Here is a 15,205-nt window from a genome sequence, read left to right on the forward strand (position 1 = left end):
CTATTGACATAATCAAATCATTCGATCTGGATATTTCCTATGATATAATAGTTTTATGACAAGTGGGTTTTTGTATTGGATAACCACATACCTAAGCTCTAGGTTGAATCCTTTTAAAAACAACACCCTCATTCAATTTGACTCTACCAACGAGTAAATTTGCTCTGTTCAAACCCATATTGGTATTTGCATTCACCATCACATAATGAATTAATTGTGATATGGGATAACAAGTCCCATAAGGCATCAGTTCCAATATCATAAGTGCTTATCCATATGAGTGACCACAAATTTTATTAATTACTCTATGCATTTTGTGAGTAGAAATACGTATATTTCTCGCCTAAGCTCGTATCTCTAGACCTGGACTATTATTTCTCGTTGACTCCATCCTCCTCAATGAATGACAAGTCTCTCTCAATTAACGACGAAATTTCTTATTGTTTCTTGCACGTCCCTAGAAAAGTAGAATAGGTGCAAATTCGCCCAATTTGTGGTCTACGATACAATTTGTTACATAAATGGGTAAATGTTCCCTCCCATTATGAAAAAAAATTGTATGATTGATCATTGCGGGTACAGTGACAGATGCCCGTGACAAAGTAACTATTATCTTATTATCTTCTTTTATGTTTATATTTTTTATTTTGCTCAATGAATTATTAGCCGCAAAAGGATTTTTTCAGTGAACGTGCCATGATCAATTACCTTTCTTTCCCTTTTTTTATGGATATCTAACCATTATCATGCATGTCTACGAAGGATTGAAGCATCACTGCATCTATTCCTCTTCCGAAATTTCTTTCCAAGTGCACTATAGCCCCAAGGGTTCATAGGTTGTTTCCTGCCAATTGGAGTTCTTCCTTCCCCACCTCCATGAGGATGGTCTATAGGGTTCATAGCTACTCATATTACCTAATAGCGCTTACCCAATGGTTATCTCTAGCTTTATCGAAACTTCTATTGTTTGCAATGATATTACCCACTTGTCCAATTGTGGTTGAGAAATTATCAGATATTAAATGAAATTCTCCAGACGGTAATCTTAATGTGGTCGATCGATATTATTTTACGATTAGTTCTACTACAATACCTGCTGCTCTAGCAAATTTTCCACCCTTTCCAAGTGTTATTTCTATGTTATATATAGTCATGCCTAAGGGCATACTAGTTGAAGTAGACTATTATTTTAATGAATAAAAATCCCTTCCCAAACTGTACAAGCCTCTCTCAAGGCATAAAACTTTTTTTTTTTTATGTATATGAGATGATATTCATATATGTTGACTAAATATAATCGAGATGAGAAGGTGCATATATTGTATTCTTTATGTCCCACTTATATACGTCCTAGGTCTATCTATTCCATCATCTGGATTAGATTCTTTATGTAGCATTCATAATTAATGACTTTATCAAATTATGCTAATACTTTTGTATGTTATGGATAACATAGGAGGAATATTAAACATCATTTTCTCTTCTCTCTATTTTTATTTTTTCCTCTCCCCATCTTTCTAGTTTGGGAATTACTACCACTTTCCAGCTCCAAATCCTCCTCTGGCCATGAAATCAAATGTGAGTAACTTGTGTTTTTCGAGGGTGCATCTATCCCATTTTGTTCATGCTTCAGACAAACAATCTGGTCCTCCCCATATTATCATATCTTCAGAGCAAATGATCTGATATGAACAATTTTTTAATCCAATCACCTGTTGTTATTTATCCTTAGTTTCCTTTGGGGTTTGTCCCGTAAAAGTGTCCTAGTTGGATCAATGATAGATTTATAGGTTTCACTATATTTCCAATTGGTTGCTCTCGATCACGTAAATTAATAATTCAAACCACACTCAGAGGTAGGGATTTTCCTATTAATATAAGATATTTTGGACCAGAAAGAATAGTATCTCCAATCATGACCCCTATGGGACGCATAATATACATCTTGTTGTCGTTCTTGTAATTCACCTTGCAAATGTATGCACTTCTATTAGGGTTGTATTCTATGGTTACAATTTCTCCTGATATGTGTTCCTTATCCCGTTGAAAATCAATTTGATGATATAGATGCTTCTGACCCCCTCCCCGTGTCTTGCGGTAATAATTCCTCTTCCATTGTGACCTTTCCCACAATTATTTTGTCCAAAGCTCAATTTCTTCTGCGGGTCCAACTGTACTCTTCTATCAAAACCTGATATAAATTTATTGTGTGTATCTAGAGTTAAAATTATTTATGAATGGATGGTCATTTAGTTTCAATTTTGAAATCTTATTGTTCTGAAAAGAGTGGAATAGAATCACCGGTTCTAAGTGTAATAATCATATGTTTACAATGTATTGGATGTCCTATCATTGACCCTCTCTTTCCTCCTTTTTCAGGGAGGTAATAGTTGTTCATAGCTATTATTTTAACATCAAAGAAATGTTCAATCCAATTTTTAATCTTTGTTTTGTTCAATTATGAATCGATGTTAAAAGTATATTGGTTCCTTTGCAATAGACACATACTTTTCTTCATAAGTACTATATATTTCACTTCATCCATAAATTTTTCTCTCTCCTTTCATTTTTTTCAATTTTTTCATCCTTTTCTATTTTTCCCCGTAAGGCTTGTAGCTATTATTATATCAAATCATATACCAATTTAATTATACATATATATCATAGGTTAGGTATGGAAGTTATGCACAAATGTAATGCTCACAACTTTCCTCTGGATTTAGCCACCGGTGAATCAATTTCAATAGGAAGATAATACTATGATGAATTGTTATCGTGTATTGCTTAGTTGAAGCATACCAATCCTTTCAATAAAATGAAAGGTTTGGTATGCTTCAAATGTTTTTTGTTATTCTCCATACTTCTTCCCATTCCATCAATAATGGATATGTGTAGTTCCCCTGCATTCAATAGGAATTGAACCCGTGAGTTCGCCAATTATGAGTTGGGTGCTTTAACCATTCAACCATGGATGATGGATAAAGATCATCAACATATATATTCTATAATGTGAGTATAGACTCGTATCTAAAATGCGGTAATTTGGGATTGAGACCCATTTACATTCTTTCTCTCATACTTGATTCATGTCAAATATTATTAATAGACATTCAAATAACATTTCATTAAATGAATTTTATAATAAGTTGTGGACAAAACAAATAATAATATGTGAATCAATTAGAATTGATTATATTGATTGTTCGTTCCTTCGGTGTTTCACTCATGGTGGGTGGGAGAATGATGAAGAGGTTGACGAAAAATATAAGAATTTAATCTATTTCAAAGGAGTATATTCATGTTCCTATTTCCCGAATATAATACTTTTTGGTTGGATATTTTCACTAATATCTAGTCTCATTCCTACCTATTCTTTCCTCCTTTATTTCGAGAGCTTTGGCTCCCATTGATCAAGAACTAGACTACTAGTTACAAATTAAGGATCGAACCGATGGGGAGATACTTGGATCCTATCTAAGATCATTATATGTTCTCTCCAGTTCTTATTGTTCTTGATGTTGGAACAATCTCCCTTTCTCTATGGGCTATGAGTTCTAGTATACATGGTATATCTGCATTTATAGGAGTTTCAATTCTCGTGTTTACTTTCATCATTGGTTTAGTCCATGCGTGGAAAAAAGGAATATTGGAATGGTCCTTATTTTCCAAGTGGGAGAGGGAAGTACAATATGACATCAAGCTAATGATGAATCATATAGAGTTACCTTTACTCGATCAAACAATTTCGAAACCAGGTATTTCAACTACCCCAATTGATTTGTGTTAGGTCTCTATAATACTAGTGATTCCCCCATTACTATTGTCATTGTATCCCTTATTTTATATTGTTGTGCCCCTATTGTCCCCATATTGTTATTATTGTGTCTTTATACTATTATTGTTAGGTCGGCTTTGGTTATATTGTGACCCCTTGGACTCCTATATATATAAAGGAGGCTTTGTCATTTGAATCATCTAAGAATTGTTCATTTGTGTAATTTAAAGGAGGTTTCCCCCTCGAAGAGGCTTATTTCGAAGGCGTTGATATATCTTTTCTATCTTTTTGTGAGCTGGTTTCATAACATTTGGTATCAGAGCTTTGGATTTTAGGGTTTTGCTGCTCCAAACAAGTCATCATGGATTTTTCGCTATAACTTTTTTTCTGCGACATTTAAGAAGCTTAAAAAAAACCCATTTGAGACGAAAGCTCACTGAACCTCCAACCCAAATTTAAGATCTTGAATCACTACATTTTCGGAGATATAATTTGAGGAAGTTAGGGATTTTGTAGACCCCCGAATTACATTCCAAATAGGTGACCTTGGGAAAATCGTCATAACTTTCACTCTGAGCATTAGATTGAAGTTTTGTAAGAAGTTATAGAAAGAAAATGGACTAAAGCTTTTTGGGTATCATTTTTAGAACCTAAGGTTGAAACAGTGACCCGCAGAACGTCGTACAAGTTCGCTCTACTGAACTAGTCTATACTCAGGTCATCGTGGGAGATTTGGAATAACTCTTCATTGGAGAATCCAATCTTGATCAAACTTGTGGGGTTAGAAATATTACTCAGAGGGTTATCACAGGAAGAAATTTCAGACCTTGGAGATCCAAAATTACAGAGATACATCAAATTCAATATCGAGCTCCTACAAAGTGAAAAAATTTGTGTAGTTTTTTTTAAATTTTTGCATAAGCTTGGTTTGAAAAATTAGTTTGAAGGAATTCAAAGGGCATAGTGAAGCATTATTATTGGTAATTGATGCCCCAAAGAAAGAAAATGAAAACACCTAGTAAGTAACCTAAAATATCTAGCATGACTCATGAAGAAGAGGAAGAAATGCAACATGATATATCAAAATTACGAGACCAAGTGCAACAAATTTCACTCGCACAAAAAGTAACAGAAGCTAAGATGGATGGTTTAAAGAAAGATGTAGAAACTAAGATGTATGGCGTGGAAGCTAAGATGGATGGTTTAAATAAAGGCATAGAATCTAAGATGAATGACATGGAAGCTAAGATGGATGGTGTGGAAGCTAAGATGGATGATTTAAAGAAAGACATGGAAGATTTGAAGACAGATTTGACAAAGTTTCTACAAGAAATGCTTACTAATGGAGAAAGGGTAGTAAAGGAAACTCATGATGAGAACAAAATAAATGTTAATCATGATTTCATAGACTCTAACGTTGGATCGAAGAACCACCATGTTCCAAAGATCGATATGAGGAAGTTTGATGGCAAGGATCCCAGAACATGGATACTACAGATGGAGCAATTTTTCGATCTCCATAATGTGCAAAACACACAAAAGGTACGCATTGCAACTTTATATTTGGAACCAAATCAATTTGTATGGTATCGATGGCTTTGCTCTCATAAACAAATTGTCACTTGGGCTATTTTTACAAATGAAATGATAACACATTATGAGGATGCAAAAAGGTACACTTTTTTTAGCCAATTGATAAATCTCAAACAAAAGGGTTCAATGATGGAGCACATTGGGGACTTCCAAAAATTGAATATAAGGGTAAAAGATATTCTAGAGGAGCATGGGATTGATGTGTTCATAGAGAATTTAAAAGATAACATCCAACATGAGGTTCACCTTTGGGAACTAGATTCATTGGAGAAGGCATTCAGGTTGGCAAGAAAAATGGAAAGCAAAATTATGGCAACAAGGAAGCCTACCACTCACAATCATAAAGATGGAAGTGTTGCTGCCCATAGCCATCCACAACCTACAAGGTTGAAAACACAACAATTGGAAGAAAAAAGAGCAAAAGGGCTTTGTTATAGTTGTGATAGCAAATACACTAAAGGTCATAAGTGTGTCGAGAAGAAATTATTTTACATCTATTGTGAAGAGGAGGAAGAAAAGGAATAGGAAACGTCAAAAGAAGAGGATATACACTAGGAACAAACCCTACAAAAAGAAGAAATGAATCTGAACATATCTTGTAATGCATTGGCTGGGATTACGACTCCTCAAACTATCAAGATATAAGGGCATATCAAGAAGAAAAAGGTAATAGTGTTGATTGATTCGGGAAGTACCCATAATTTTATTCATTGTAAGATAGCCAAGGAATTGAATTGCTTCCTATATCTAGCACCAGAGTTTCAAGTGATGGTTGCAAGTGGAGGAACCATAAATTGCTCAGGAAAGTGCCATAATATCAAGCTATCCATCAGAGAATATGTATTGAATAGCCCAATGCTTTCCATTCCAATGGGTGGTGCTGATGTTGTACTAGGAGTCCAATGGCTACAATCCTTGGGTACAATAACTTTTAATTTTCAAGAACTTTCATGAAATTCTCTTCAGAAGGAAAGGAATTTGAATTAAGGGGTATCGCAGGGAAACCGGGAAAGATAATCAGCTCTAACGGAATGACAAAGCTTCTAAAGAAATAACAACGAGGCATAATTACACAATTATGTTCACTAGAGGTTCCCACATCAAAATCATACATTTCTCCAGATCTCCAAAAAGTCTTGGACAATCATTCCAAGGTATTTGAGACTCCCAAAGGCCTCCAACCTATTCATGATCATGATCATGCTATTAATTTGATTCCAGGAAGTGTTCCTCCAAACATCAGGCCTTACAGATATCCTATGTCCAAAAGAGTGAAATTGAACGTATGGTTGCAGAAATGCTAAAGGCTGGTATAATTCAACCTAGTCAAAGTTCTTTCTCTAATCCAGTAGTATTGGTTCACAAGAAATATGGATCATGGCACATGTGTCTGGATTATAGGGAGCTCAACAAGCTCACTATTAAATATAAATTTCCCATTCCTGTCATTGATGAATTATTGGATGAATTGCATGGATCAATTTACTTCACCAAGTTGGATCTTCGTTCATGATATCATCAAATCAGAATGAAGATTGAAGACATTCCAAAAACAACATTTAGAACTCATGAGGATCATTATGAATTTTTGGTCATGCCTTTGGCCTTACTAATGCACCTTCTACGTTTCAAGGTTTGATGAATTCCATTTTCAAACCCTTCCTTAGAAAATTTGTGTTAGTATTTTTTGATGATATACTAATCTACAACAAGTCTTGGAAGGATCATGTCCAGCATGTTGACATGGTGCTCAAACTATTGGAGGAGAAACAATTATATGCAAAAATATCCAAATGTTTCTTTGGAGTGCAAGAGGTGGAATATCTGGGTCATATTGTATCTCATGAAGGTGTTAAGGTATACCCTAGCAAAATTAAAACCATTTAGGAATGGAAAATTCCCACATCCCTAAAGCATCTACGAGGATTTCTTGGGTTGACAGGGTATTATCGCATGTTTGTTAAGAATTTGTGGAGAATAGCAGCACCTCTAACAACATTATTGAAGAAAGATGCATTTTCATGGACTCCAGAAGCAACAAAGGCCTTTGAACATCTTAAAGAGGCAATGTGCCAAGCACTAGTCATAGCTACACTGTACTTCACAAAAACCTTTATTGTGGAATGTGATACCTCACGAAATGGAATTGGTGTTGTTTTAATGCAAGAATAAAGACCCATTTCTTTCGAAATTCGTCCAATCAAAGGAAAGTATTTACACAAAGCTATTTATGAGAAGGAAATGTTGGCAATACTACATGCACTTAAGAAATGGCGACCCTACCTATTGGGAAGACACTTCAAGGTAAAAATAGATCATGATAGTCTTAAATACTTTTTAGAACAAAGATTATCTTCATAAGAGCAGCAAAAATGGGTCATAAAGATGTTGGGTTATGACTTTGAAATCATCTACAAAAAAGGGACGAAAAATGTTGTGGCAGATGCACTCTCAAGAAAGGATGAGGATGTGGAAGCATTTCTTTGTTCCATTTCTATTATCCAACTAGATTGGATAAATGAAGCAAGGGATGAATGGAAGAATGTGGAGGAAGTGTGGGCACTCATTCAGAAGATACAATAAGATCCTAGTACATCTGATACATTTAGCTGGAAAAATGATTCGTTATGGTACAAGGATTAGTTATACCTATGTAAGAATTCACAACTCAAACAAAAGATTCCTAGGGAATTGCACACCTCTCCCTTAGGAGGGCACTCATAATTTCTAAAAACCTACCACGGGGTTAATAAGGATTTTTTTTGGGATGGCCTTAAATCGGATATTCAAAATTTTGTGGCGGAATGTTTGTTTTGCCAACAAAATAAATTTGAAACAATTAAGACTCCATGACTATTACAACCTTTATCCATTCCAAGCCAACATTGAGAGGAGGTTTCAATGGACTTTATCATAGGTTTACCCAAGTCCGAAAGAAAGAGTGTTATCATGGGGGTAGTTGACGGACTTACCAAGTATGCACACTTTTGTGCATTATCTCATCCATTTAAAGCGAATACAGTTTCTACTGCATTTATGGTAACAATTCAAAAGCTACATGGAAACACAAAAATTATTGTAAGCGACAGAGATCCCATTTTCACTGGAAATTTTTGGACAAAATTATTTTTCTGTCTTGGTACTTAGTTAGCTCATAGCTCATCTTATCATCCTCAATCTGATGGGAAAACTGAGATAGTAAACAAATGTTTGGAAGGATATCTTCGTTTCTTTTTATCTGATAAACATACACAATGGGTCAAATGATTGCCTCTAGCTGAATTGATCCAGGTGGATATTGGTGGCCACCTGCCAAGTCCACCTGGACCCCCACCATTTTTTCTCTCAACATTTTCGGTTTCCTTAATTGTAGCACAACTTACTATTTTTAGCAGTTTTTTCAGGTCTTGAACTTCCGGAGCCGTTTTGAGGCTCTAAACGATGTTTTTTGGGAAATTTGGGGGTAACATGGGTCCATGGACCGATGTTTCCGTTCCCAAAGTGGTAGTGATCAGATAGATCTTTCTAACAAGCTATTGTAATCGTCAAACGGAGATCGTATGCCAAAGTTACGACCCCGGGAAGTTGATGTACCAATTTACCCAAACAGGGCCCACAGTTTTGCGTTTCATCTTCTAGGGTTAGGTTTTGGAATGTTAAGGGTTTTCCATTGTTTCTCAACAATAAATAAGCCTTCTAGCCTCATTGTAACACAGTTCAGAGGCATGTAGCCACCACACATCTCTTCTCAGAGATAAGCTACCATCGCCCTAGCTGGTTTATTTCCATTACTGTTTGTAAGCATATCTCAGTGTTTTACATTAATGAAATGAAGTATTATTTCCGCTGCATATATGTGTTTATGGTTATCTCTGTAATTTGTTGTGTTCCTGTTTAAGTCCGGATCAGTGGTATCAGAGTGGTTTGCTTTTTCTCTATTTTTCTTTGCATGTCCCCAACAAGGTCGGGATATAAGGAGTTAGGGCTTGAATTGGTCGAACCTTTGCAAGACCGGCCTCGCAAATCCCGAAGGCCTCTCGTGGCGGATGAGAAGAAAGATGAGGGGGCAGGAGATCCTATCAAAATCTTGCTTGAAGAAGCCCTCGAGCGACAATGGAACGCGATGATGGACAACTTTTCCCAGATCCTTCAGTGGCTACCCAGAAGCGACGCATCAGCTTCCAGCAGCTACTCTGGAAATGCCATGCTCTTTAAGGTACAAGTTAATTTTGAAATCCCCATATTTGAGGGTCAGATAGACGCAAATGTCATAGATAAATGGTTAAATCTGCTAGAGGGTTATTTTTCTGTTCATGAATTTTCGAGTCGGGAAAAGATTGTTTTCGCTCTTCTCAAAGTAGCCCCCCACGTCAAGGACTGGTGGGAAACCTACTGCGAGCAGAAGGATGAAAATACTAGCTCACTATTTTCAGCCGCACCCACTTGGAATTCATTCTGAGATGCCATCAAGGAGAAGTACTACCCTATCGGAAGCTATGAGGATGAATACATAAAGTGGACCACGCTGCGACAGGGAAGGGACCAAGACGTGTCGGAGTTCACCAATCTTTTCCATACCCTTCGCACAAAGTTGGGTATCAAGGATTTGGAACAACATTTGATACTCAAATACCGCGGCTGCCTGCACAAGTACATCCAGGAAGAAATAGAATTCCTGAACATCTCCTCGCTCAGCACAGCATACTGATATGCCGTTAAGGTCGAGCAAAAGTTTAAACAAAAGAAGCAAGACTTTGGATCTGCGAATTCGAAGCAAGGGAAAGGTGCCCCTAGACCACAAAACAAAGGACAAAGCCAAGGCAAGGCAGCCCAAGACAACCCGCCAAAGTTGCAAGCAAAGAATAGCGCCGCGAAGCCGAAAAAGGACACGGGAAAATGGTGTGAGTTCCATAAGAGCTCCACTCACAACACAAGTGAGTGTCGAGCCAAGCAATCACTGGTGGCTGAGCTAAAGGTTTCAAAATCAGATGCATGTTCTGACTTTGAGTCAGAACCCGACAAGGGGAATGACAAGGGGAAACAAATCATTGATGTAGATCCCAACGCCACTGTTGCTTCCGCCAAGATCTAGAAAAATGAACCCGAAGATCCAGAGGAGGAGGAGCGTCTCTTCCACTCCCAGATGTGGGTAAAGGGCTCCCCGCTACAGTTCATTGTCGATAACAGGAGCCAAAAGAAACTCATTTCGGAAAAGGTCGTGAAGCAGTTGGGCTTACCGACCACAACACATCCACAACCGTACACCATCGGGTGGCTTCACCAAGGACGGGATCTTCACGTGAGCCAGCAGTGTCGCCTTCCATATAACATCAAGCCCTTCACAGATGAGGCATTGTGTGACATTGCTCCCCTTGAAGTTTTTGATGTATTATTAGGACAACCATACTTGTGGAAGCGAGATGCTGTGTATGAATCAAGGCCCCGTGCTGTTATTATTACATTGGGAAATAAGTTGTACAGGATACCAGAGGTAGCACCGCCTACTGCCATCTCTTTGATTACTGCAAAACAATGCAGTAAGCTCATTTCCAAAACCGGGAAATTTGTTTTCCTGATGATACGCCCTCAAGGAAAGAAGAAGACGGTGGCCACGGCCTCCAAACAGGGCCCCTCCGCACAACAACTACATATGGACAAGGTCATGGAGGAGTACGAGGACATCTTCACCTCCCCCGCAGGGGTTCCTCTGCACTGTCAGGTCAAGCACTCCATCGATCTGACCCCACGTGCGCCGCTACCCAATGGACCAATTTATCGATGCTCTGTTCTAGAGAACGATGAAATCAAGAGGCAGATTCAGGAGCTTCTGCAGAAAGGTCACATCTGCCCGAGTTCATCGCCTTGTGGGAGCTCGATCGTGTTGGTACAAAAGAAGGATGGGACTTGGAGACTCTGTATTAACTATCGGGCGCTGAACAAGATCACTCTCTATTATAGGTACCCGATCCCACGAATTGATGACCTCCTGGACCAACTAAAGGGGGCAAAATATTTTAGCAAGATAGATCTGAAGTCAGGATATCACTAGGTACCAATCGAACCCTCTGATGTGTGGAAGAATTCCTTCAAAGCCAAGGAGGGCCTTTTCGAATGGTCGGTTATGCCTTTCGGATTGACGAATGCTCCAAAAACCTTCATGAGGCTAATGGATGACATCTTGCGGCCATTCACCAACTCATTTGTAGTGGTATACTTGTATGACATTCTGATCTTCAGCCAGAGTTGGGAAGAGCACCTCCACCACATCTGACAGGTTCTCCAAACACTGTGGCAACACAAGCTATGTGCCAATTTGGAGAAATGCAATTTTGGCATGACCCAGGTTCAGTATCTGGGATACATTATTGATGAACAGGGGGTGCATGTGGATCCAGCCAAGATCCAAGTCATTTGGGATTGGCCATCTCTAACCACTCTAATAGTGCTAATAGAGCTTCGTAGCTTTCTAGGTCTTGCCAACTTCTACCACAGGTTCGTGATGGGGTTTTCTCATATCACTTGGCCCTTGAGTCAAGTCACCAAGGGAGGAGCGAAAGAAAAAACAAATTGGTCTGAATCTCAACAGAAGGCATTCATAGAGTTGAAAGATTGCCTCTGCACGGCACCAATGCCCACGTTACCAGATTTACAACAATCATTTGAGGTTGAGATAGATGCCTCTGACTATGCTATTGGGGCAGTCCTTACTCAACACAGGCATCCAGTGGCATATCATAGTGAAACACTTTTAGACACAATCTAGAAGTATCCCACTTATGATAAAGAGATGTATTCCATTGTGCAGGCCTGCCGACAATGGAAGCATTACATTTTCGGGAAGGAAAGGGTCATCCACATAGACCATCGACCCCTGCAGTTCATACAAACCCAAGGGAAATTGCAGAATGATCGCCATCATAAGTGGTCTACATACCTGCAACAGTTCCATTTGAATATCAAGTATAAGAAGGGCAACACCAATAATGTTGCAGATTGCCTCAGTCGACCACCGATCATGGCGTTAACCACCGTGCTCAACTATTGTGGGCACGAGACTTCCGATTGGCCACTTCTCTACAAAAGCGACCCAGAATTCAGCCACACATACCAGACACTCTTGGAGGGTCGGCATGTTCCAGATTTTCACCTTCAGGATGCCCTGTTATGCCACCTGGGTCACCTTTGTGTTCCTTCAAACGAGCGTGCCAAGATGATTTGGGAGGCACACTACAGTCGAGATGCTGGGCATTTTGGGGTCGAGAAAATGGTGGCAATACTGCAAAAGTATTTCTATTGGTCGAATCTTCAATAAGATGTCAGGAAGTACATCATATCATGTACTGCTTGTGCCATTGCCAAACCGATCATCAAGAAGCAAGGCCTCTATACCCCGCTGCCTACCCCTAGTCGACCTTGGGAATCCATCTCGATGGATTACATGTCAGGCCTTCCTTCCACTAAGCATGGAAATGACTATGTTTTTGTGGTCGTAGACAGGTTCTCGAAGATGGCCATTATGGCGGCCTGCAAGAAGAATATCACAGCAGAGGCCACTGCTAAACTCTTCTCTGAACGAGTGTGGGTGCACTTTGGGATCCCACAGTCTATCATCTCAGATCGGGACAGTCGGTTCCTCAGTACATTTTGGTCCAGTCTCTGGTCAATGTTGGACACCAAACTCACTAAGTCCACAACCTTCCATCCTCAAACTGATGGCCAGACAGAGGTTGTCAATAGGATGATTGTACACATTCTGTGCATGTACAACTCAAAGCATCCACGCACATGGGACGAGAGCCTCCCATATGTTCATCACAGCTACAACCGAGCTCTTCATAGCTAGATTGGCCACAGCCCTTTTCAGGTGGGCTTGGGATTCCAGCCATTATGCCCCATTGATGTGGCCATGCCACTTGCAGCTACTCACACAGATTCGGCTCATGTCCAGTCCGAAACAGACAAGGCAACCAACTTCATTGAGCACATCCAACATATTCGCCAGCAGGTCCATGACATTCTGGAGAAATCAAATGCCAAGTACAAGCAGCGACATGATCAACATCGGGTGCCACACAAGTTTCAGGTGGGCGACAAAGTCTAGTTGCATTTGCAAAAGGAACGCCTTACTGGAGCCTATCAGAAACTGAGACCAATCTGCTATGGTCCTTACACCATTACTAAGGCTATGGGAGACAATGCATTTGAGCTCAGCATTCCTCCATTCCTTGGACTGCACCCAGTGTTCAATGTGGACCGCCTTCGGCCATACTTTCCACCATTGTTAGACACATCTGACATTGCAGAACAGCTCACACCCACATAATTAAATCTAGATTGCATGGAACAAGCTGCAACTGATCGGATCATGGACACATAGATAAAGAACACTCGCCAACAGAATATCCAACTGTATAGAGTTGTCAAAGCAGGCCAACTCCTTCACCAGGGCAAGTGGCTCACCAGGGACCAAGTTCAACAAAAGTTTCCTCATCTCATGGAGGAACTCAACACAATGGGGACCATTATTTCCTAAGGGGGGAGGAATGATCCAGGTGGATATTGGTGGCCACCTGGACCCCCACCATTGTTTCTCTCAATATTTTCAGTTTCCTTAATTGTAGCACAACTTACTATTTTTAGCAGTTTTTCGGGTCCTGAACTCCCGGAGCCTTTTTGAGGCCCTAAACGACGTTTTTTGGGAAATATGGGGGCAACATGGGTCCATGGACTGATGTTTCCCTTCCCAAAGTGGTAGTGCTAAGATAGATCTTTCTAACGAGCTATTGTACGCGTCAAACGAAGATTGTATGCCAAAGTTACGACCCCGGGAAGTTGATGTACCAATTTACCCAAACGGGGCCCACAGTTTGGCGTTTCATCTTCTAGGGTTAGGTTTTCGAATGTTAAGGGTTTTCCATTGTTTCTCAACAATAAATAGGCCTTCGAGCCTCATTGTAACATAGTTCAGAGGCATGTAGCCACCACACATCTCTTCTCAGAGATAAGCTACCATCGCCGTAGCTGGTTTATTTCCATTACTGTTTGTAAGCATATGTCAATGTTTTACATTAATGAAATGAAATATTATTTTCGCTACAGATATGTGTTTGTGGTTATCCCTGTAATTTGTTGCGTTCCTGTTTTAGTCTGGATCATGAATTGTGGTATAACACTTCCTTCCATACTGCAACAAAAATGACCCCATTTATGGCACTTTAGGGATATCATCCACCATCCATCACATCATATTTAAGAGAAAAATTTAAGGTTCAAGCAATGGAAGATCACATCGAACATCAAAAACAATCTCTCCAACTCTTAAAGGATAACCTCACCTTGGCGCAGAATAGAATGAAATAGCAGGCAGATCAACATCGCAGCGAAAGAAGTTTTGATATAGGTGATTGGGTATTCCTACGGCTACAACCATATAAACAAATGTCCCTCAAGCAAGCTAAGAAGGATGATAAATTATCACCAAAGTATTATGGTCTGTACAAGGTGTTGCAAAAGATAGGCACTATGGCATACAAATTGGAGCTTCCTGCAGCTTCCCGAGTGCACCCAGTTTTCCATGTTTTACGCTTAAATAAGGTTATAGGTGACAAGATTCTAGTTCAAACAATACTTCCAGAACTTGATGGGGAAGGAAAAATCATATTGGAACCTGAAGTAGTCAAAGAAACAAGAAATCGACAGCTATGAAATCGATCCATTTCAGAGTATCTCATCAAGTGGAAGAACTTACCCATTGAAGATTCCACATGGGAGGATGCGAATTTTATACAGAAGCATCTAGAACTCCTCAAGCGTTGAGGACAACACTTTTTTGAAGGA

Source organism: Pinus tabuliformis, chromosome 3_1 (genome assembly GCF_031772625.1).
Source record: "Pinus tabuliformis cultivar Carrire ecotype Pingquan chromosome 3_1, CPIR1, whole genome shotgun sequence".
In the NCBI taxonomy this organism is placed as follows: Eukaryota; Viridiplantae; Streptophyta; class Pinopsida; order Pinales; family Pinaceae; genus Pinus; species Pinus tabuliformis.